Genomic DNA, 22,801 nt, shown 5'->3' with positions numbered 1-22,801 from the left:
AAAGATACAGTGTTTGGGAAGAAAGAGCTTTGATGCAAATGTGATTAGAATTGCCTCTGATTTTTCCTGGAATTTCAATGTTTCATAATTTTGTCTTGTTGAAATAATGTCTCTAGTGTTAAAAAATGAAAAGAATAGGTGACCCATAGATATTTATTATTCATACATGTAGCCAGTGATTCTTCTTCACAGCTAGAAATTGCGTAAGCGAGGAATGGAAATTAGCCAGCACAGACGGTTCCAATTAAGAACTCCACAGAGGGCAGAGAGAGTGATACCTGAGGCAGAAGCAACGTCATCACTTTGGGTTATGGTGAAGGCAATGAATAAAAGTTTTTGTACCATAACATAAAATCCAGGAATAAAATCATTACCTCCTGAAGGATCTCAAGAGTTAGACCTAATTCAATGGAAACTATAGAAGATTTTTATGGGGATAGGGAATGATAAAAAGATATAGAAATTAGGATGTTGCTTCTCTTCCAAACAATTTGGAGAAAGAAACTGAGCCAAAAACAGCTGTCTCTCCTCTATCATCCTATCATGTAGATTCACAAATTCTTTGTAATTCATCCAAAAAAGGAGATGTGCCAAATAAATAACTCACAGATTTAATAGGCAATAACTCTAAAAATCTTTTCACTACTGAACTAAGGCTTAGAGCCTTAGACAATTGCATGCAGAATCAAAACCTGAAGGGTATGATAGAGATTATCTTCTCAAAGTCCTTCATTTTTCATATTTGGAAATTAAGGCACTACCTGTGTGACATTGACATTTCGAAGGTTCAATTCCTTCATATGTAAAATGAAGGGGCAAGGCCAGATGACCTCTAAACTCCATTTAAAGACCTAATCTATTTTTCTTCATACTGTGAATATAGTATTTTATCCCTAATTAGAGTTTATCTTACATTATTAATTAAATGTCTACTATGTTCAATGACATACAGTTTTAGCTTTTAGAGGATCTACAGTAATAATAGCCCTGATTCAAGTTTCCAGAGTACCTTACATTCATTATCTTCTTTGATCCCCACAAATATCACATGAGGTAGTTCTTATTTTTATCTCAATTTTATAGATGCAGAAACTGAAGTAGTGTGGAAAGAACATTGATTCTAGAGTCAGAAGAACTGTATTCCAGTTCTGCCTCCAAAGCATACTTTTACCTTACCTCCCTAAATCTCATTCCTTCACTTGCTACATGGGGAGGCTGGACTAGATAGCCTCTAAGGTACCTTCCAGCTCCAGGGCTATGGGACTCTTGACTTACCCAGGTTCACCCAGCTAATATGAAAGTGAGAAAAGATCAATTTCAAGTCCAGTTCTTTCCTCTTTTGGTATCTCTATGTCTTGCCAGTAGACCAAGAAAAACTATCCTCATTATCCATTTCTTCTTGAATGCCATAGCATAAGACACGCATAAAGATGCAGTAACCTTATGCTTTTTTTTATCCTAGCTTAGGACAGTCTAATAAATTGATGTAGCATAAGACAACTTTGACTATTATGCACTGGTAATGCTAGGTAAATAGTTATGCCCCAATAATTGATCTTCCACAGAAGGCATCACTGTTTGACACACTAATTCTCTATTTTTTTCTTTCAAATTTGTGCTGATTTCTTTCAGCTTACTTAACTTCAGTGAAAGGCCTGACAAATCCAATTAACAAGAGGCCTTCATTAAGGCTCTAGGACTTCCCTTCCCTAGAATTATTAGTGTTAATGAGGAAGTTGCCCATGATGATCAGCCAACTGGAGAGAAGATAAAGGTCATGGCCATTAAATAAACAGAAAACAGTTTTCCAAAGCCAGAGTTCTGTGAAGTAGGAAAGCCATATTTTGAATGACAGATGAAGGGGTCATGCTCCAAAATAGCATAAGATTGAAAGGACAAAAATGAATAGTATATGAAAGTATTTGGAGGTTACAGATTGGGAAACTGTGCTTTGCATGTCTTATTTATTTATTCAGTCCAACTCAATTTAATAAGCATTGATTATATTTCTGTTATGTGAAAGATCCCGTACTAGGTACTTGGTAACGCAAAGATAAAAAAATAAACCTTCCTTGCCTTCAAGAGGCTTATGTTCTATAGATGGATAGAACACGTACACTGCTAACCAAAAATGAAGGTCATTTGAGAAGAGAACGTATACTAAAAAGAAGAGGAATCTGGAGAGGTTTGATATAAGATGTAGCAATGAAGCTAAGTCTTAAAAGAGGATGGACATGTAAAAGTGAAAGGAGGAGTGATTTCCAAACCTGCATAGGGGAAAGCCACAGAAAATCTTGGAGTCAGGAGATAGAATGCTAAGTTGTGCTGACAGTTCATAATATAGTCTGGTCAGAATACATAAAATATGAAGAGGAGTAAGATGGAATAATCCTGCAACACTAGTTTGGAGATATGAATTGAGTTAATATTTTTTGAGAAGTTCATATTTTTTCCTAGGAACAAAATACTGACAGATTGAAGATTTCTGTGTGTCGGTGACATGATCAAATATGTATCTCATATTTGTATTGGTAACTACAATGAGTAGATGTATCAAATACAAGGCGTATGAGCTATATATAGCCTGCAACACTACAAATTGAGAATTTAATATGTAATTGGGACAATTAGCATAATGAAAAATGCAATAAAATATAAATAATGAAAATGTGTGGTTTTCTAAGTCAGTATGTGGAGTGCAGGGATCTTTATATATAGCATATACCTAATTCCATTTCAATTTGAGTTTGACACAACTGCTATAGAAGAAGACTGGAAAAACATAAAAACCAATTCAGAAGCTATTACAATAGTCCAGGCAAAAGGTGATCAGGGTCAATTAGTAGTTTGTGTAAGAGGATAAAAGGGAACAGATTTTGAGATGTATTGTGAAAGTAAATTCCGCAAGGTTTGAAACTTTATTGTAGGTGAACAATAAGGATTTTTTTTAAAGACAAGGACAACTTTGAGGTTACTTATGAACATAGGTGACTGGGAGAATGGCAACATCCTCAACAGAAATAAGAAAATTTGGGGCCATTGCAGGTAAAAAGAGGGAAGAGAATGAGTTCCAGTTTGCACACATTGAGTTCGAGATATTGATGGTCTGAATATCCAGAGAGAACATTTAGAAGCAGCCAGTAGCATGAGATTGGAGTTAAAGAATGAGATAAAGTGCAAATATCTGGGTCTCTTCTGCGTAGATATAGGAACTGACATAAAGAAAGCCAATGAGACCACTGATAAAGAGAAAGTTAGAATTTTTAAAAATTTATTTTTCTTTAAAGGAAAAGACTTTCTTGAATGAGTGTTGAAAGATTCCTTTCCAATTATAGAATAGCAGAGGAGAGATAAATGACTATTTTTTGGTGGTTGAAGGCATAAAATGAAAGATACTATCCAGTGTCATAACTGGTGCATTTAAGTGATGTGCCTAGGAGCCTCACGGATAATCCAGACTTCCAAATGGAGGCTCAATGGAATATGCACAAAAGCAGAAAGCCTTAGACATTCCAAAGGACTTAGCATTACCTAAGCATATAAATTGGAAAGAATGTTCCATGGTCAGAAACCTACGCAGTTAGGAGCAATTGCTAAGTAGAGATTTATGCTCTTTTTGGAAGGAGTCATGCAGAACCCACAAACTTCTTGAATATACCTTTAAATTAAAGACTACAGTATGAGCATTTATAACTAATAGAGAAGGCACAGCTTAGTACAGTTACTAAAAGTTCAGTGCAGCCAGACGCTGTTTTTATTATTCTTCAGTTTCATTAACCCATTCTAAGATATATCATCTCTAGTCTTTTGTAATCTGAAGTACTTAAAATCATAACATTTTCAAACTAGAGGTGCCGTAGAAATGATCCTACCTCCCTCCCTCTCTTTTAAAAGAAGATTGTTGTTGCTCAGTTATTTTCAGTTGTGCCCAACTCTTCAAGACCCCATTTGGGGTTTTCTTGGCAAAAATGCCACAATGGCTGACCATTTCCTTCTCCAGCTCATTTTTGTTTATGTTATGAAGGAAATTATCTCAAGAGACTAATTTGGATATAAGAATATAAGTTATTGATTGTATCAGGTTTATGGTTTATTGAAGTATTATAACTGATAAAGGTCTCCATGGTTCTCTCAAAAACAAGGGACAATCCTAGCTGGGTCAGGCAGCTTGATAAATAGATTATTAGGAACTCATTATTCAGCCCTTTCCTTGGCCATCCCAAGACATTTTTAATTGGGATAGTTGATTAAGAGGTGGTTCATCAACCTATCTGCCCTTCCCCATCCCCACAGGTCACATCCAAGGGAAAAGAACCCTTGTCTCCTTCATTTATTAACCGAATTCTGTCACAAAGGAAGACACTGGGAATGTTTATCCTTGGGAAGAGAAGGTTCAGGGGCCACATAAATAGTTGTATTCAAGTGTTGTCTTGTGGAAAATGAGATAGATTTATTTTCTTTGGACTCAGAAGGAATAGGAATAATGTGCAGAAGTAGAAAAGAGGTAAAGTTAGGCCAGATGTTAGGAAAATTTTCCTATGAGCCCTTTTCAAAGTGTAATGGATTGTCCTGGGAGGTATTGGGTTCCCGCTGATTGGTGGTCTTTAAACAAAGGTTGAATGACTGCTTAACACTTGGGATGTTCTCTAATAAAATGTTAGCAATTATGAAGAGATGCTATTTCATAAGATTATAGAACTGGAGAAGCCTTTAGAGGCCATCTAATTTGATGCCCTCATTTTATAGATGAGGAAACTGAAGATCAGAAAAATTTATAGGCTTGTCCAGGATCAGATCACACAGCTAGGAAATGTCAGGAGCAGTATTTGAACTCAGGTATCCCTCTCTCCAAATATCCATTTTGTATACAGAGTACACCAGGATTTACAAGTTCCTTATTATTCTTGTAACCTAAGACTCTTTTAATGTAACCCGAAATTTCATCAGTGTTTTTGGCTGCCATATTTATTGATATTTATATGTTTAGTGAGCTAGTTTCACTTCTACACTTTTTGACCTGAGTTTACTGTAGAAAGCAAGGGCAAGGAACTTTAGACCACCACTTCCCTGTCCTGCTGATCCCAGACTCTCAGGCTCAGATTTCATAAAAATTTCTAGTTTAGTCAATGGTAGGAACAGGTAGGAACAGAAAGCCACAGCAGTTTCAACAACTCTCAAGCCAAAGATGGTAAAGAATTTAGATAATTGATCAGAAAGGAATTCCAAGAGACCCTGGTACCGGCACTAGAAACAGGACCAGATGCTGTTTGGCAACTTTACTACACATAACTTCTTCTGGATCACAGTTCAAGGGCAGAGAGGAGTGCTTTTGGTTACAAAGGAACAGGGATCATGAAGAACAGTACTTCCAATCCCAAAGGATCAGAGATACTGAGGAACAGTATGGTTTCCCAAGGAAGTAGGGACCCTGAGGAAAAATATCAAATGCTTCTTCTAAAGGGTCAAGAATTAAATAATTACTTGCCTGTGCCTTCCTGTTGGTAGACCCATTACTATGTCAAGCTTTAATGTCTGTCCCTCCATCAATTCATTATTTTGGTACTTGTCTAATTCTTTTTTCTCAGGTTTCCTCTGTTCACCAAGCTATTATACCATTGCCACTTGGATTCCTTCTTCAACTCTCTCTACTTGCCTACCACCCCCTTAGGAATAGAATATGATGTAGTTTAGCTTCTTCACTCTTCCTCCTAAATTCCATTATTATCAGGTGAAAGACAACAAATTTGACCTTGCACAACACTAAAAATGTATCTCTTATAGGAAAAAATCTCAAAATAGAAAATGGAAAAAAACTTTTTTTCATTGCCTTGAAAATACAATGAAATGGATTAAAATAGAGATTAGAACTAAATTGTTCAGAAAACAAGACTTTAAAACAAAATTATTCAAACCTCAGTTTGAAGTTTTCACATGAAAAGGAAAGAACTTACTTCAAATTAAATATTTCTTCTTATCTCTATTGTAAATAATAGCATTGGGAAACAAAAATTATACTGTAGGAGAGGCAATGAAAAATCAGAGACCTTTGGTTCAAATCCCAGTCCTGTCACTTATTATCTATATGACCTTGGTCAATTCACTTAAGTTTTCTTGTCCTCATTCTCCTCATCCATAAAATAAGGGATTAGATCTCTAAAATTTCTTTTAACTTTCATCCTATGATCCTTTCCTATCTTGTGGTAGATAGCCTAATTGTCTTGGAGTAAGGAAACCCTGAATTCAAATCCCATTTGTGTCATTGGTCAAATCATTTAATCTATTTCAGTTTTCCTCATCCATAAAACAGGGGTGAGCAGTTAGGTGATACAGTGAATTGAGTACTGGACCCGGAAAACTCATCTTCCTAAATTCAAATCTGGTGTCAGACACTTACTAGCTATATGACACTGGAAAACAGCCCTCTTTGCTTCAGTTTCCTCATTTAAAAAATGAGCTGGACTGGGAAATGGAAAACTTTCAGGATCTTTGCCGAGAAAATCCCAAACGGAAGAGTCAGACATGACTGAAAAATTACTGAATAAAGTGGAGATGATAATCATACTTACCTCATAAGGTATTTTGAAGAGCAAGTAAGATAACTTATGCAAAGGACCTTGGGAACCTTAAGTTGCTATATACATATGACACTTTAAGGTAAAAAGCAAATCTTTCAGATTAAATAAACATATGCTTTATGTGTCCTATAAGTTCGCCTTCTACCCAAACTACTTTGTGTCATAATGGAGGAATTAGCTTTTACTACAAACTTACTATGTGCCAGCCAATATGCTAAGCACTTTACAAATAATATCTCTTTTGATCTTCACAACAACTCTGGTAGGAAGTAGGTGCTCTATGGAAGATAATTTTCTTTCCCAAGGTCACCAAGCTATTAAATGTCTGAGGCTGTATTTGAACTCAGATCTTCCTGACTCTAGATCCAGTCTTCTATCTATCATACCACCTAGCTGCCTTCTAAGACAAGACAGGAGCAAGGGAGGAGAGGTTGCAGCTACCAGCGGCTCCAGGTGTCAAACCAACCTCCAGGCTGTACTAATTTGTACTTAAGTAAGATAGAGTGTACAGGCTGCTAACAAACTGGAAACACTGAGTTGGCAAAATTATTGCCATACTATAAGCCCTTTTGATCTCCTACCTCAAATTTAAGATTTTTTAAAAAAAATTCGTAAGTTTTCACTATTTCTGAATTGTTGAAAAACCATATTTTTCATGAACTCTGGTTTGCTATAAATTGCATCTTTAAGGGCAAAGATTCTTTTTTTTAATTTTAATTAATTAATTTGTTTGTTACATTAAAATACCCATGTAAGCTGGAATTATGCCCAAAGAGTTATTAAACTGTGTATACCTTTTGATTCCCTCTTTGCCTTTCTCTAAATCTCCATTGCTTAGAATAGTACTTCACTCATGGTAACCACTAAATAAACAGTTATTGATTTGACTCCATTCTTACCAACAGTTCTTAGAAGATCCTATGGACATAGGCTTAGAGCTGGAAGGGATCTCAGAGGCCATCTAGTCCAACTCCCTCATTTAACACATGAGGTCATTGAGACCCAGGTTTTGAACCCAGATTCTCTGTCTCTAGATACAGGTCTCTTTCCACAGTGTCTTACTGCCTTCATCATGTTGTCTCTGAGATATGAATATTTAAGAGAAGAATCCTGATAGAGGAAGAGTTTATCTTAAAGGTTTCAGGGTTCCATGAAATCCAAACTGAATCCCAGAATTCACTGAAAGCCTTCACGTTTTATTACCAGCTTCCCACAGTGGATATTACATGAATATGTTTCTGGTCAAGGGGTTTATTTAGCAAAGGGGTTAGCAGCTTATGAGCATGGATTTTAGACTTGATTCTCTCTAGTCTTCTTTTGTCTGGATCCTACAGATGACTTTCACATTCCCTTAGCATTTTTCTCCTAATAAAGTTTTTAGGAGATTTAAAATTCCTGAATGGAATTCACACTATACCAATATCAAATACTCCTACCCTAGGTAAGGTCTATTCTTATCCCAGCTCCCATTCTCACAAATGAATTGCATTTCCAGAGCTAGACCAGCAACATTTCCCTCTCCAGGTTCTAAAGGTAAACTGGGGAGGTCAAAAGTAATTCATTTTTTTATGATTCCATTCCTTTGGAAGATAGCAAGTTTAAGAGATGCCTTGATCTTACTTTTACCTCCTCTCACTGCCAGATCCCACCTGCAGTCCTTTGTGAAAGATTTGCCACTCGTTTAAGAAGCAGTCCCAAGCCAATACATTCTTCAAAGATGCATTCCTTTATGGTTTTGGGATAACCTCTTGGCTCTTAGCTGAGGCAAGTGGGATGGGAACCCGCCCGAAAGGAAACAGAAAAGAGTTGAAGGCACAGTCTTGGAAGGATAAGCTGCTAAGTTGACAATTAGCAGCAAAAATATTGTATAAGTGATATGTAATATAAACAAACCTTTCTCAGGGATAAGAAATTTCTTCTTTTGTATTTTAAAACATAGATCTCTTTCTCCTTCAACTCCCTTCTTCCACCAGGTCTGGAGTAATTCTTAAGCCTCCACCAATGTACTTTCCTCTAAGATTATCAGTTGAGAAACAGTTAGTTAGCCAACTGTAAGTGGCTTTTAGAAAGGGGTATCTATTAAGGTTATATGATAAGAATTAGTGCAAAACATTCCCCCCCAAAGGTTTTGACACAATGACATTTCACACATTCCCACAAGTTCAGATAGAGCCTAAGGGAAAGTGGGTTCAAGCTTAGAAAGCACTTAGAGAAGAGGGGTAACATAGCTTTTCACTGCTGGGAATTCGTTTCCATTTCTAGGAAACAGCTCTCTTTAAACATAGTTTATCTTTTCAACCTGCCCTTTCCTCCCAATGAGAATATTCTTACCAGCTGATGTATGGACATTTGAAACACTAATGAGAAGAAGAAAAAAGACCCTAAGAGGTTCTCCTTTGGCCAAAAAGGAGAGGAGAGACTTGGACAAGGCCAAAGAGGAGGCTTTTCCTTCCCTTCTAGGCAATTCTTACTCAGAAGTTTCAATTAAAATTTCCTACTCCCTCCAGGTCCTCCCATTCCAGTTAAAGAGATGTTTTTATACCTTATCAAGAGGGCATGATGAAATCTTTTTTATTAAATTTTTTTATTTTAATTACAAATTTACACAGAATTTTTCAAAATCATATGATACATATTGTTTCCTCCTCTTACCTTCCCCCTCCCAGAGCTGGCAACAGTTCAATCTGGGTTATACATGTATTATCAAAGAAAACATATTTCTATATTATTCATTTTTGTAAGCAAATAATCTTATAGAACCAAAACCCCAAAATATATAACCAAATAAACACGTGATAAATCATATGTTTTGAGTATGATGAAATCTTAAAGTCAATTGAAACTGACATCTCATAGGCACCGGTTCACATCAAATACTTTTCAAAAATATTTCACACATTGTCTAAAGAATTTTGATTGATTGAATGAAACATATTCTCAACTAGTTAATGTTATCAGATCCAAATGGAGTGGGGTGGCTTCAACCCTACCCTCTAAAGACAATGGCTTTCTAAGCACAATGGGCTTCTGTCTAATTCCTCACTTGTCACAAGCACCTGGATTCTGTGGTGTCTATTTTCCTGCACTTGATAATTCAAAATTTCACCCACAGCTTACCCTTCTCATTCTTCTTCCTCAGCAATCAATTCTTTCCCATCCCCCAAAAGTTGCAGAGTATGTGTGCTGTCTTTAAAGCTCTCTCCTGGGCCTTTCCTTTTTCTGTGAGGGAGATTGTGGCAATGCATGATTCAGCAATATCCCTTCACAATCTCAGCCTGCTTTCATGTTTAAAGAAAGACAGTTAAAATGCCAAAGCAAAAGACCCCACAGAATTTCAGAATGAAATCTCCTTCAGTGTGTCTCTGAGGCACCTCCTAAATCCACACAGCTCCCAGTGGAGATTTGGATGTTCAGCATAAAGAGTCCATAAGAAAAGGACATCCTCAAATGAGTAAAGTTTGGAGCCAGGGCAGTTTGACTAATTCAGGAATGTTGCCAGTCTGCTTTAGGCTGGAGCAGGAAACATTGCAAAAAGCACCAATTTAGAAAAGATAGTTTGGGGTATGATTTGGGGCTTTTATTTATCTTTTTATCTTTTTGCTTTTTTGGGTAGGGGGAGGCTGTCAAAGCTGCGGAAATGTATAATAGTGACTACAGAGGACATCCTTTTCCTCCTTCCTACCAAGGATGTGTACAGTCCAAGGAATTATATTGAGACCAAAATCCCAGCATGAGCACTAAATGTGACCTTCATAATTAATGGCAATTTTTGTATTATGACTTCGCCTCCTTTGGGAACAATTAAATCAAATGCAGAGGGCTTTGGCAGAGGTGGTTACTATACATTTTTGGAGATGTGTGTGTGTGTGTGTGTGTGTGTGTGTGTGTGTGTGTGAGAGAGAGAGAGAGAGAGAGAGAGAGAGNTGGGTGAGAAAAAATGTAACCAATATGATATACCATGTTCTAGACCAGAGTGAGAGAGGGAAAATAGATCACTGGAAATGGCTATTATTTTTTAAAAGGTGTATATCTATTTCTGCTTGGCATAAAAATAGTCTGATACAACTTCCAACTTCATTCTACCAAGGAAGTTATTTTTTATGGAAATATGCAATAAGTTTATTAAGTAGTATAATTTCTTTGATGAAAATAAAAATTCTTTTAAATGGCTTCAGCCATTAAGGACCTGGGCTATGGTTTTCTTTCACTCTCACCAAGACTCTTCTGCTGTCCAAAGTTCTTTTTAATTAGGTTGCATAAGCTCACTCTAAAACTGCTGACAACGAAATTCAGAAAACATATCTATCCATGGCTGTAATTAGGTGAAGTTCTGGCCCTACAGAAGTGAGAGATGGTGAGACAAGTCTTCTAAAGGAACTTTCTAAACATTCTTTATAGTATAACAAAAGATAAAGATTAGAAAACTTGTGATCTACTAAGTCCAATACACCTCTCTTATTTTTGAGAGTACTGCAAATTTAAATTAGAAGGGGTCAATTTCACCATAATACAGTAATACAGCTTTATTGCTGAGAAAATTGGCATGCCTATTTATCAAATACCTTTGAAAGACTTCTTCATAGACTGAAGAATGTATTAGGACCTATTCCAGTGTGGGATAGTTAAAAGACTTTATCTTAAGCTCTTTTTCTTATGCCCAGGGTAGAGGTATGAAAGGAAATTCTTATTTCTCTTTGTCTATTCTGAAACAATAACTTAAATACCCCTACTTAGTACCTCACTAGATTGTTAGGACAGAATTAACTCCCCTTTGTTTACTTTTGAATTAATCAACAAAAGCAAATACACCCATACTCAACCCTAAAATAAGGGAAACTCTTACTATAGGAGTTTGCACCTCCAAAAGGAAGTCTTCAACTCCAGTGCTAACTGGGTGATAACTCAGTAACATGAGAATCCAAACTGGATGACAAATCAGAAAGTGTGAATCCTAGGAGGAGAGTTAACACCTTAGAGGTGAGAAGTCAATCCCACAGACACACTGCCCCTGGGCCAGGCTGGACAATTTGGAAACTGTGATTGGCCCCTGTGAATAGGGGCAGGAAAAGGAAACCACCATAAAAGCCACAAAGTACTTGGGCTGAGTCAGGCTGGTAAAGTTGAGTATAGTGGAGAGTGTCGCCTGGAGATAGTCTTTGAGGGAACTTCACTGGAGACTGGCTTGGACCATGGCATCAACTTGGATTCTGACTCCTAGAGTACTTTGTTGGATGAGTGAAAAGGACTGACTACTTCCTTAGTTTCCTAAGAGACTAGCTTCCATCTTGGAAGAGACCTTGTTCCCACTACCGCCCTCCTGGCGGAGGACTAGTATAGGTACTTTTTCTAACCTCTCTCACATTTCTCTACTTTATTGTTTCCACTCTATTTTGAAAATAAACCTCTGACTTGAGATATAATAACACCTTCGACCACATTATTTCACATAATTTAAGTCCAACCACTAAATTTAACCTTTCAGAGGTCATTCCACTTTTTAATGAGAAGTATATGAGATATAATGAATAAAATAAAATTTGATAGGGATAAACAGAATATATTCACCAGGTTTTAAAAAATCAACCATATAAGTACAAGGTTGAGAGATATGGCTATATAATAGTCTATCTGGGAAAAAAATCTGGGGTCTAAGGGCTCAATACAGTGAACAGTATGAAATGGAAGATAAGTGAACTCATGCAATTTTGGACTGCAAAAAGAACATGTTGCCTGGGACTAAAGAGATAATAGTGCTCAGGTCAGATTAAAATATGTAATAGTAGTGTGACACAGGGGCAACTAGGTGGCTCAGTAGACAGAGAGCCAGGCTTGGATGCTAGAGCTCTTGAGTTCAAATCTGGCCTCAGATACTTCCTGGCTATGTGACCCTGGACAAGTCACTTAACCCCCATTGCCTAGTCCTTACTGCTCTTCAGCCTTGGAACGAATAATATCAATTCTAAAACATAGGGTAAGGGTTTTTAACATATTGTAAGGTAAACACTGATGAACTACATAGAGTTACTACCTACAAGGAGAACAATTAACAGTGAAGGACTGAGTTATGAGGAAGAGTTGATGGTCTTAGCCTGGAGAAAACAAAATTTAGAAGGGACATTATATCTGTCTTCAAGGATTTCTGCCATTTAGAAGAGGGATTGGACTTGCTCTGCCTCACCTTAAAGGGAAGAATTAGGAGTAAGCTGTAGAAGTTTCAAAGAGGTCAAATTAATTATATCCACCCAAAAATGACATGTGCTATCATAGGAAAAAGTGTATTCTTTGGGTTCCTCTGTGCTAGAGATCTTTAAGCAAAGATTGGATAGTCACACTGGTTGTTGTGAAGCCCAACTGTAATCCCTGCTACTGTGAGAGGCTAAGACTGGTGAATCCTTTGATTTCAGAAGTTCAAAACTACACTAGGGCTACAGTTGATTCAGTTTCTTCACTAAGTTTAGCACTAATTTATTAAATTTACCTAAGGAGGGGTGAACTGGCCCAGGTCAGAAACAGAGCAAGTCAAAGTTTCTATAACAATCAACACTGGAATTGAGTCCATGAGTGGCAGCTAATTCCAGCCAGGAAGAGGTAGGGATATCCAGTCTCATGAAATGAACAAAAAGACAAGATAATCACTGAAGAGTTATTACATGGAAGATACCCTTATTCAGGTACAATTTGGATTAGATGGCCTTAGATCCCCTCCATATTTGAGATTTTGTAATTCTATAATTGTGGTTCTAATAATTTGATGGGAGAGCCAAAAGGTCCATCTGTCCCCACCAACCTCTCAGGATTCTTGTGATTCACCCCACTGAGTCACTCCTTTTGGGAAAGTCACATTTTCCAAAAGAGAATTATCTTTGTTAAAATGTACACATGATCAGGAATAGATATCACAATAAGCTATTAGCAAAGCTTTGGTATTGCCTTGGAAGTCAAAAAATGGGGTCCTAAGGGAATAGTTAATGGTTAAGTTTTAATAAAGGCAAGACTTAGGGAAAGGCTTAGAACATGGGATCTTGCCTAGAGATGAGGTCAAGACATCAGTATAAGGAGGCCCCAGGGCCCAGGAGAACCAGACCATCCAGAGCAATCTAAACCTGTGTGTCCATGATACTTAGTGAGGTAAAAGAATGCTCTTTATTGAGGCAACTAGGTAGTTCATTGGATAGAGCACTGGGCCTAAAGGCAAGAGAACCTGGGTTCAAATCTAACCTCAGACACTTCTTGGCTGTGTGACCCTGGGAAAGTCACTTAACCCAATTGCCTAGCCCTTACTGCTGTCCCCCTCCCCCGGAACTAATACTTAATGATGATTCTAAGACAGAAGGTGGGAATTAAAAAAAAAAGAATTCCCCTTATCTCCTCTTGAAAACTTAATGTTGTTTCTGATTTTAATAAAAAAAAAAGTCATCATTTTGACATCCCAAAGATTTCTCGGGATACAGCATGCACCATATATGAGCAGCAACTTTCTGTATTGCTCTATATCATTCTCAGTCCTCTCCATGGAGTTCCCAAGGCTCATTGCCAGAGGTACATTACAGACAATATATAATTGAGCTAGTTTCATTAAGTCTATCTATTCAAGTGTCTGCAGAGCCAACCCTAAAAATAGCGCTGCAAACAATGCTGCGATATTCTACAGCCTCTGAATATTTGAAAACCATTGCTCTAGAGCCACCATGTTTCCTGCTTGTCTATGATCTGTGGGTTGTAATGGTACAGAGAAAGTACACTGTTTATTTCAAAATGAGTAATCAAAAGGATGTTTCCCTTCACTCTTGTGGATGGCATCACTGTTCCATCACCTCTCCAGGGGAAAACAAGAGACAGTGATAATTAGTAAGTTACACCTTCCATAGAATTTCTCCCTAAGCTGTCATCCTCTGGAAGCAGATGTTTCTATTGGAATTGAAGTTTCTTTGTTTTGTTTTGTTTTTTTAAAGGAAATCCAAGGGGAAAAAACTAACAATGAGCTTGGGGTTTCTTGCAGAGTTGCCATGGAATCTCTAGTCAATTTTTACAGTCATTGTGGTGCCAGTTCTAGAGTCCCAGTGGAATTATTCCTGATATAATTAGTATATGAGTATATGAGATTCTCTCAATCTGTTCCTTTCATTCAGTTCTTCCTCCATCTCTTAAGGTCTTACTTCCATTTGCTAATTCAGATTCAGCATTTCACTTGAAGGAAAATTATCCTAAATGTGTATTTGCTCATATATGCAGGTGACTGTGTGTGTATATACATACACATATATATGCAGACATGGCTTACATTATATAATAGATGTTCATAAAATAATTTTAAAGAAATCATATTTAAAGGCCCTAAGAGAAACTGATATTTATAGTTGCATATGGTAAAGCCTTCTTATATAAGGTTAATCCCCCACTACTGTGTCTGATTTAACAATTCAGGTTTTTTTAATTCTTTTTTTTCCTTCCAAGAAGGTCACACTTCTATTCAAGCATTCTCATGATTGGATTTGAATGGGCTACAATGATTTTTAGAGAATAAGCCTAGTTTTGTCATCTCATGGAACACTAGAGCCAAGAAAATGGCACACTGTCAAGTTGCCAAATATCAAGGATCAAAAGTTCTAACCAGAAAATAGACACACATGTATATTCAAGTAAATACTGATGGGGAAAAAAAACAAATTTTCTAGGGGAATGAGTATCATAGACCCATAACACTGACTTCATTTTGGACAATCATTTACAGCACAATAGAAAAAACTTAGTGGAAATAATTCAGATCTTCAGATGAGAAATGAATTGTGGGTTAAAACGTTAAAGAATCAGAAAAAGGCATAAATAATAACATATCCTTTGTAAATAATAAAAATAAAATAAATAATAAATATGACTAAAAGGCAAAAATAATTATAAATATATAAAAAATTTATAATATTAATAATAACAAATATAATAAAAGGCAGAAATTATAGCATATTCTTTATAAACCATAGTATAATAAAAGTAATAATTATATTGGAAATATGAGCCAAAAATGCCAACCTAAATGGAGACCAAGAAAATAGAATTCTGAATAAACTCATGGATCAAAAAACAAATCATAGAAACAAGCATTCCCATTTTGCTTTCACATTCTTAGTGCCATAGGTAATAAACACAGTAATCTTCCTATGGCAACCTTGCTTGCCATCTTGATTTGAACTGAGGCTATTGCCAACTTTTTTCCTACGGATTGTCTAATATGTTTCTGTCTCATTTAGTGACACCTCCAGAGGAAGACTGACCATTGGAAATTTATTACTAAAGCTTTTAATAACTATAAAACTTCACTTAGTGACATTTTCTTGACATTGTATTTTTAAAATATTATGTTAAAATCCAAGTTGATCTAATGCCAGTTGTGCTAAGATAATAGCTATATTTCCATATGGAAGAAGTCCATTTTGGATATCTGTGTCCAGTTACTTGTTTGATATTGATATTAAGCAATTTTAATATGTTGAAAATTTCCCACAATTAAACAAAAACATTTAATCCTCATGTATTTTGTGCAAGGTGCAGTGCTGGACGCTATACAAAGATGAAATAAGGCACCAATCTTGGACTCAGGGTGCTTATTGAGAGTGTAAGATATAGACATAAATAACTTGCCATGGAGAAGGAATGGTCAGACAAAAATGTTGGAAAATGTGAGGAAAGAAAAAACATTGTTTAGCTGAGGGATCAAGAAAGATTTTATAGAGGAAGTGGCATCACACTTCGTCTTTAAAGAAAGGGAGAAATTTTAACCCCTGGAGATGAGACCAGAGGTGAATATATTTCATACATGGAGAATAAAGTTAACAAAGTAATTGAAACGAGAAAAGGCAAACTAGCACAGGGGATGGTCAGAGGATTTAGAGCTGAAAGGAGACCTAGGAGATCATCTACTGTGGTCTTGTCTTCTTAGACAGGAAGCTGAAGCCCAGAAAGAGAGGTCAAGTGTCTTGCTGAAGGTCACACCAGTGGTAACTTGATATTGTTATTGTTGTCATTCATTCATGTCTGACTCTTCATGACCCCATTAGAGATTTTCTTGGCAAAGATACTGAAGTGGTTTGCCATTTCCTTCTCCATTTCACTTTATAGATGAGGAAACAGGTTTAAATGGCTTGCCCAGGGTCACATAGCTTGTAAGTCTCTGAAATTGGATTTGAACTCATGAATATTAGTCTTCCTGATTCCAGGCCTGGAGCTCTATCCAGTGTGCCATCTACCACCCAGAGGTAGTAAGTGAGATGTTACTGAACTTAAATATTACACAAAGCATTTTGAAGTGCCTTCAAAAATCATTTTTATCAGGCAGATCTGTTTTAAATCCAATAAGTAATATCAAAGTTATTTTTAAAGGAGACCAAGTCACAGATGCTAAAGCCATAATGAAACCTATAGATATCACTGACTCCCTCATTTTGTAAAGGAAGAAGTTGAAGGCAAGAGAGGTGAAGTAGGACTTAAGGTCCCAAAATTAATAATTGGCAGAGCCAGGAGTGAAGTTTGGGGTCTCCTGACTCAAAGTCAATGTGCTGTGAACCCTTATTATTAGGATATTTCTCTCCTCTTGTTTTATCACAATACCACCTCCTCTGAAGTCTTACTCTCTTCAGAGATAGTATAAGCAACTTCCATTCAAAATGTTGACCTGAGTGATCTCTTTTCTCTTTAATCAAAAATGAAAGTTCAGGTATGTTTTAGTTAGTGACCGATCTCCTAGGAAACTCAAATGTTAGTTTTGCAAACCTAAGAGGAATGAATTAAGTTTACCCTTTTATTTCCATGGGTCATTTCTTAAGCCTGGGAAATCTGAAATTAGCCACCTCTCTATACATCTTTCCAGGTGCCAAATTGAGAGAACACTGCACCTTTATTACAACTGAAGAAAAAGAATTGTAAGCAATTTTCATTAATGGAGTTTCCATACATGTTTTTTGGAATGTATAATTTTCTTATCATTTTGACAAATTATAATGACACTTTACCTAGGCTATGCAAATTAGAAAATGAAAAGAAATTTAAATGAAACATAAAAAACAAAGGGAGAAAATTACACTTTGGGTTTGAGTGACAGTTTTAATTTCATTCACTTTGTCAATAGTAGTTACACAATCTTTCCATGAAACAGGTTTAGATCTCCATTTAAATTGCACTGTTCAAATCTAGTATTGTGTTTAAGTCCTTTTTCTGATAGCTCTTTTTTTTATTCTTGGCTAACTCTTCCTTTTCCAGTCATTTAACAATGGACATCTCTATCACAGTTTATCTCTTGAGTCTTTTCCCATTGTAAATAGTACAAACATTATTATTCCCATTTTACAGATAGGGAAACTATATAGAAAAGTTGAGATTTGCTTTTCTATTTTTTTAAATATAATTTGTCCTTCCCACTGCTCCCTCAGTTGAAGAACAAAAACAAAAATTGAAACCTTCAACTTAAACATGTACAGTCTATTTTTTGTCGGCGTTATTAGATTAACTAATTGAGGCAGATCTAGTATATCTGGCTTTCAGTAATGCTTTTGATCAACTCTTTCCTGACACTGGAAAAGGGATGAAAATGGAAAGGGGAAAAGGGCAGGGGAAGACATATTTATATAGTGCCTACTGTATGTCAGGCAATGTACTAAATTTTCTTCCCAAATATTATCTCATTTAATAAAAAAGATGGACATATGCTAGCTAGTTTGTAATTGTTATGTAAGTTTGGAACTGATTGACTGAGCAAGCCTAAAGTGTATTGATTAATGAATAAATGTCAACCTAGAGGAGTGGTTTATAAATTTTATGTAAAATAATTATAATATACCTCCCATACTTTGCATAAAATAATCTATACACATTTCTTAGTGCATTTTGTATTACAATTTGCATGACAACACAAACAACTCAGACAAGAAAAACAACATAATATATGCAAATGTTGATTGATATTTATAATTTTCATATATGTAAGTTATAAATAACTAATATTAGTGTGTTGGGTGGGCATGATTTGGAACACAAAGTTTCTTGAAAGATTAATGATATTGCTACATATAATTATTTTCTAACCACAAATCAAAATTTATATTTTGTTTTTGTAACAGCCACAGCAGAAAATTTCATTTCCTACAAATAAAGTGTTATGAATGATAGTAATATTTGTATCTTTGATAAACAAGAGAATTTTTTTTCATTCATAATCAAAATACAATAAGATTTCAGGACTTAAATGTTTATATCAACATATTTATGACAAGTTTACTAGTTAGTCTAATTCAGATGAAATAAAGCCAAATGTGTAATATTTGTCCATGACAGGTAGAATCCGTATCCATTAATTTTTAGAAAGATGGGGTCTCTTAAATACCAATGAGAATTATTTCTATAGTAATATAGAATAGTAATATAGTAATATAGACTAGTCAAGTAATTAATGAGCCAATCTTGGCTTTCTTCTAATCTACTATAAGGTAGTATTTTTAAATTGGGAAATATACCAACAATAATATAAATTTCTTATCCACGGCTCTACTTTTTTTTTTCAAAGTGCAATTTTGTTAAATCATCTTACCTTTCTGGATGAGATTATGAATTTTAAGACCTTGCATTCATTCATTTCATATTTCTAAAATGTCCACCAAATACACCTGCTGTACAACTTAAGAGTCTTAGAGTTGGTTGGATGCTGAAAAGACGTGACTTCCTCAAGCCCACACAATATTTCAGAGGCATAACTTGAACCCATGCCTTCCTGACACAAAAGTCAGTAGTCCTGCTACTATTGCCTCTCATGATCATTTTTTAAGCAGGGAATTCATTTGTCAAAAAGAGAAATTACTCAGTAATTCCAAGTAAAATTCATTTTTTCAGAACAAGGAAAGAATGAAAAGAAAGATGATTTAGTTTTGACTCTTAATTTTTGAATAACTATTAAGTTTGTTCTTCTTTTGGCTGTCTCTGCTTGTTATTATGTTCTTTTCTATTAACTATTTTATTAACAGACACAACATCTTAAATTTACCTAGTATTAAAGCCCACTGCTTTTCTCTCCACATTCTCTTTAAGGCTAATATTCTCTTGAGAGAAAAATCTTCTGTTTTTCCCTCAGCTGCAAATCCCTCCTTAGTTTCTTCTTATATTGAAACATTTTGGTGTCACAGTTGTTTCTAATAAACCTTTTTAGACTTACTTTTTAAAGGGACAATATAGTTTTTCCCTTATGATCTCATGTAGGTTATATATTGATAAACAAATTAATATGGCAATTACTGTTTTTGTTTAGTCATTTTAGTCATGTCTGACTTTTTGTGGACCCATTTGGGGTTTTCATGGTAAAGATACTGGAATAATTTACCATTTCCTTCTCTAGCACATTTTACAGATAAGGAAATGGATGCAAACACAGTTAAGTGACTTGCCTAGGGTCACACAGAGAGGAAGTGCCAAAAGTTAAATATCAACTCAAGAATATGAGTCTCTCTGATTCTAAGCCTAGAGTTATATCCATTGTGACATCTAGTATGGCCTTGACAATTATAAACTACCATAAATATATTTCTTCCAACCAAGGAGGAAGTCTACAAACTTTATAGGAACAAGGATCCTCTTAGAAAAGAAGAGTTTGTTGAGTTAAATTGAGGGCTCATTCCAAATTTGAACACTGATTTGGAGCAAAGCAGGTATTCCTTCATAAAATAATATTTCTGAGTAATTTGAAATCTTAATCTGAATGGTTCTGTTTTCAGTACCTCAGAAACTAGGTTGGCCACTCCTGCAATAAGGAAAAGTCCTAGCTTCAGGTGAGTCTTGGGCTATGGAAATTGCAATTTGCCTCCAAAACTCTTATCAGTGTCCTGACCAAAGAAATGATCACTAAGGTGTCTCTGGGCATTGAGAAGGCATTCTATCATCAGGATATCATCTGGAACATAAACATAGGCACATAAAAAGACTTGATGATTGATTGCTATCTGACCAACTTCTAATGTCTCATAGAGGAAAAAACGATGTCATATAGCAAGAAACACATTGAACTTCAAGTTAGAAAAACCTGTATTCAAATTGTCATCAGTATTTACTGATTTTGCACCATGATGTTTGACCTCTTAGACCTTTAGTTTCTGAGAGGAAGCCTGGAATCAGTCTGACCTTGGTTCAGTTCCTGCCTCTTGAAACTTCCTAACTGTATGGCATCAAGCAAGTTATTTAACCTTCTCAGGCCCTTAGTTTCTTCTTCTGCAAAATGGGGAGAATAACATTTACAGCACCAACTTCAAAGGGTTAGTAGTAAGAAAAAAAGCAATAGTGTATGTACTAAAACCATTATTCCAACTGTAAAGCCTTCTATGAATATCAGTTATTCAGATTCTTCTTTGTAAAATGGAAACTTGGTAGACTATTTTGAGTTATTGCAAACTTTAACATACTAATTAAATTTCAGCCATTACCAAATTTACCCAGTTTATAGTTCATTGTCTCAAATTGTGGGAGCTTTCACCTTCATTGACATTTGATAAGATATGAAATCCTTCTTTTTAAATAATCATAAAAATATATAGACCTTCTCAATGTGCTTTAGTAGGATTGTTAACCACTTAAATACTTTAAAAACATAATTTATATGAAATACAGCATAGGATCATAGTTTTAGGTCTGGAACAGACCTTAGAGACCATTGAGCCCAACTCTTTCATTTTATTGATGTGATAACTGAATGAGAGAGAGGTTAAGTAACTTGCCAATCAATGCACAAGTACTGAGTCCTAGGCAGATTAGAATCTATATCTTTCTGGCTTTAAGCCAAATTTCCTATGTACTAAATCATATTGCCTTTCCAAAAATGTCAGGGACAAAGTTGTTCCTCCAAAGTGACACTATAAGTAGCACGGCCATGATTTGAACTCATGTCTTGTTACTTCAAATTCAGTTCAACATTTAATGGGAGGCAATGAGAAATGATATAAACAGTCCTTTCTCACTACAAACTTGTTTCTACTTGGGTGAAAAATATACATGGATAAATAAATACATAATATATTTGAAACAAAAATATGGGTGGGGAAATGCCTACAAGACTGCATTTAGGAAGGGACATGTGAACTGAGTCTTAAATGTGAACTAGGGACTCCAGGAAACAGGGAAGGAGAAAGACCTTCTCAGCCTTAGATGAGTATCTGTTCAAGGGAGTAGAGAAAGGATTTAGAATGTTGTGTACTAGGAACAACACACAGGACATTTGGATTAGCACATGAGTTATTTCAGAGGAAGAAATATGAAATTGATCTGAACAGAGAATCTAAAACCATACCAGGCAGGACTTCCTGACAACCAGAGGAGTTTATGATGTTTTTTTTTCCTAGAGTGACAAGAAGTCACTGAAGCAGACATATAACATAGCCAAGCCTAAGCCTATGCTGTAGGAATATAAATTTGGCAGTTATATGGAAAACTGATTGAAAAGGTAGGTAGAATGGATTCAAAGAGGTCAGAGGGAAGGGAAGCCAATGTATTAGTCCAAATGAAAGGTGATGAGGGCCAGAAGTGACCATGTAAGTGAAGAGCTAGGTACAAGAAGGAAAATGAGGAAGAAGGAAGGAAGAAAAAAGAAGATAAGAGGATAGAAGAAAATAAGGAAGATAGGAAGGAAGGAAATTTCAGTGTAAATGGGGGAAGATAACACTCAAAAAAGAAATGGGGAGGAGGGTGAGGAATGAGGCTACTGGGATGAAGGCATGTTTTTGAAGTGTAATGGAAGTCATGAAAAAGATTGGAAGGGAAATGAAAGTAGGCAAGGTCTCTTGAGTCCCTCCACAAAATGGAGGCTCCAGGGGGAACTTAACAATGGAAGAATAGGGATACAAACCTTGGAGAAATATTCTAAGGTGTGTGAGCCCTGGAGGTAGTGGTAGGCTGTTTCAGAGAAAGAAGGCATGGGTACTAAAGAAAGTTCTAAGATATGTCAGGAGCAGGGCAAACAGGCTTTTGACATCCAGAGAAGATCAATAACAGGAATGAAAGGTAAATGATTCAAAAGATATTGGGGACACAAAATACAGAAGACCTAACAGTAATTAAATATAAGGGTTGAGGGAGAATTGAGATCTGATGATGAATGAGATTATGAATTTAGATAACTAGAATGATAATGGTGCTGTCAAAAGAATTAGAGAAGTTGGAAAGAAGTATAAGTTTTGGGTAGAGGTTAAAAATAACGATTTGTGCAA

At 35.9% G+C, this 22,801-nt stretch overlaps 1 protein-coding gene across 1 annotated transcript in view; it reads left to right on the top strand.

The window, feature by feature from the left end:
• The window catches only part of PHACTR1 (phosphatase and actin regulator 1), a 647,986-nt gene that overhangs the window by 448,080 nt on the left and 177,105 nt on the right, over positions 1-22,801 (top strand). The gene's annotated exons all lie outside the window — the stretch shown is intronic.

The sequence above is a fragment of the Gracilinanus agilis genome, chromosome 1 (genome assembly GCF_016433145.1).
Source record: "Gracilinanus agilis isolate LMUSP501 chromosome 1, AgileGrace, whole genome shotgun sequence".
Classification (NCBI taxonomy): domain Eukaryota; kingdom Metazoa; phylum Chordata; class Mammalia; order Didelphimorphia; family Didelphidae; genus Gracilinanus; species Gracilinanus agilis.
The sequence above is the reverse complement of the archived record's forward strand: the minus strand, read 5'-3'. Positions and strand labels throughout refer to the sequence as shown.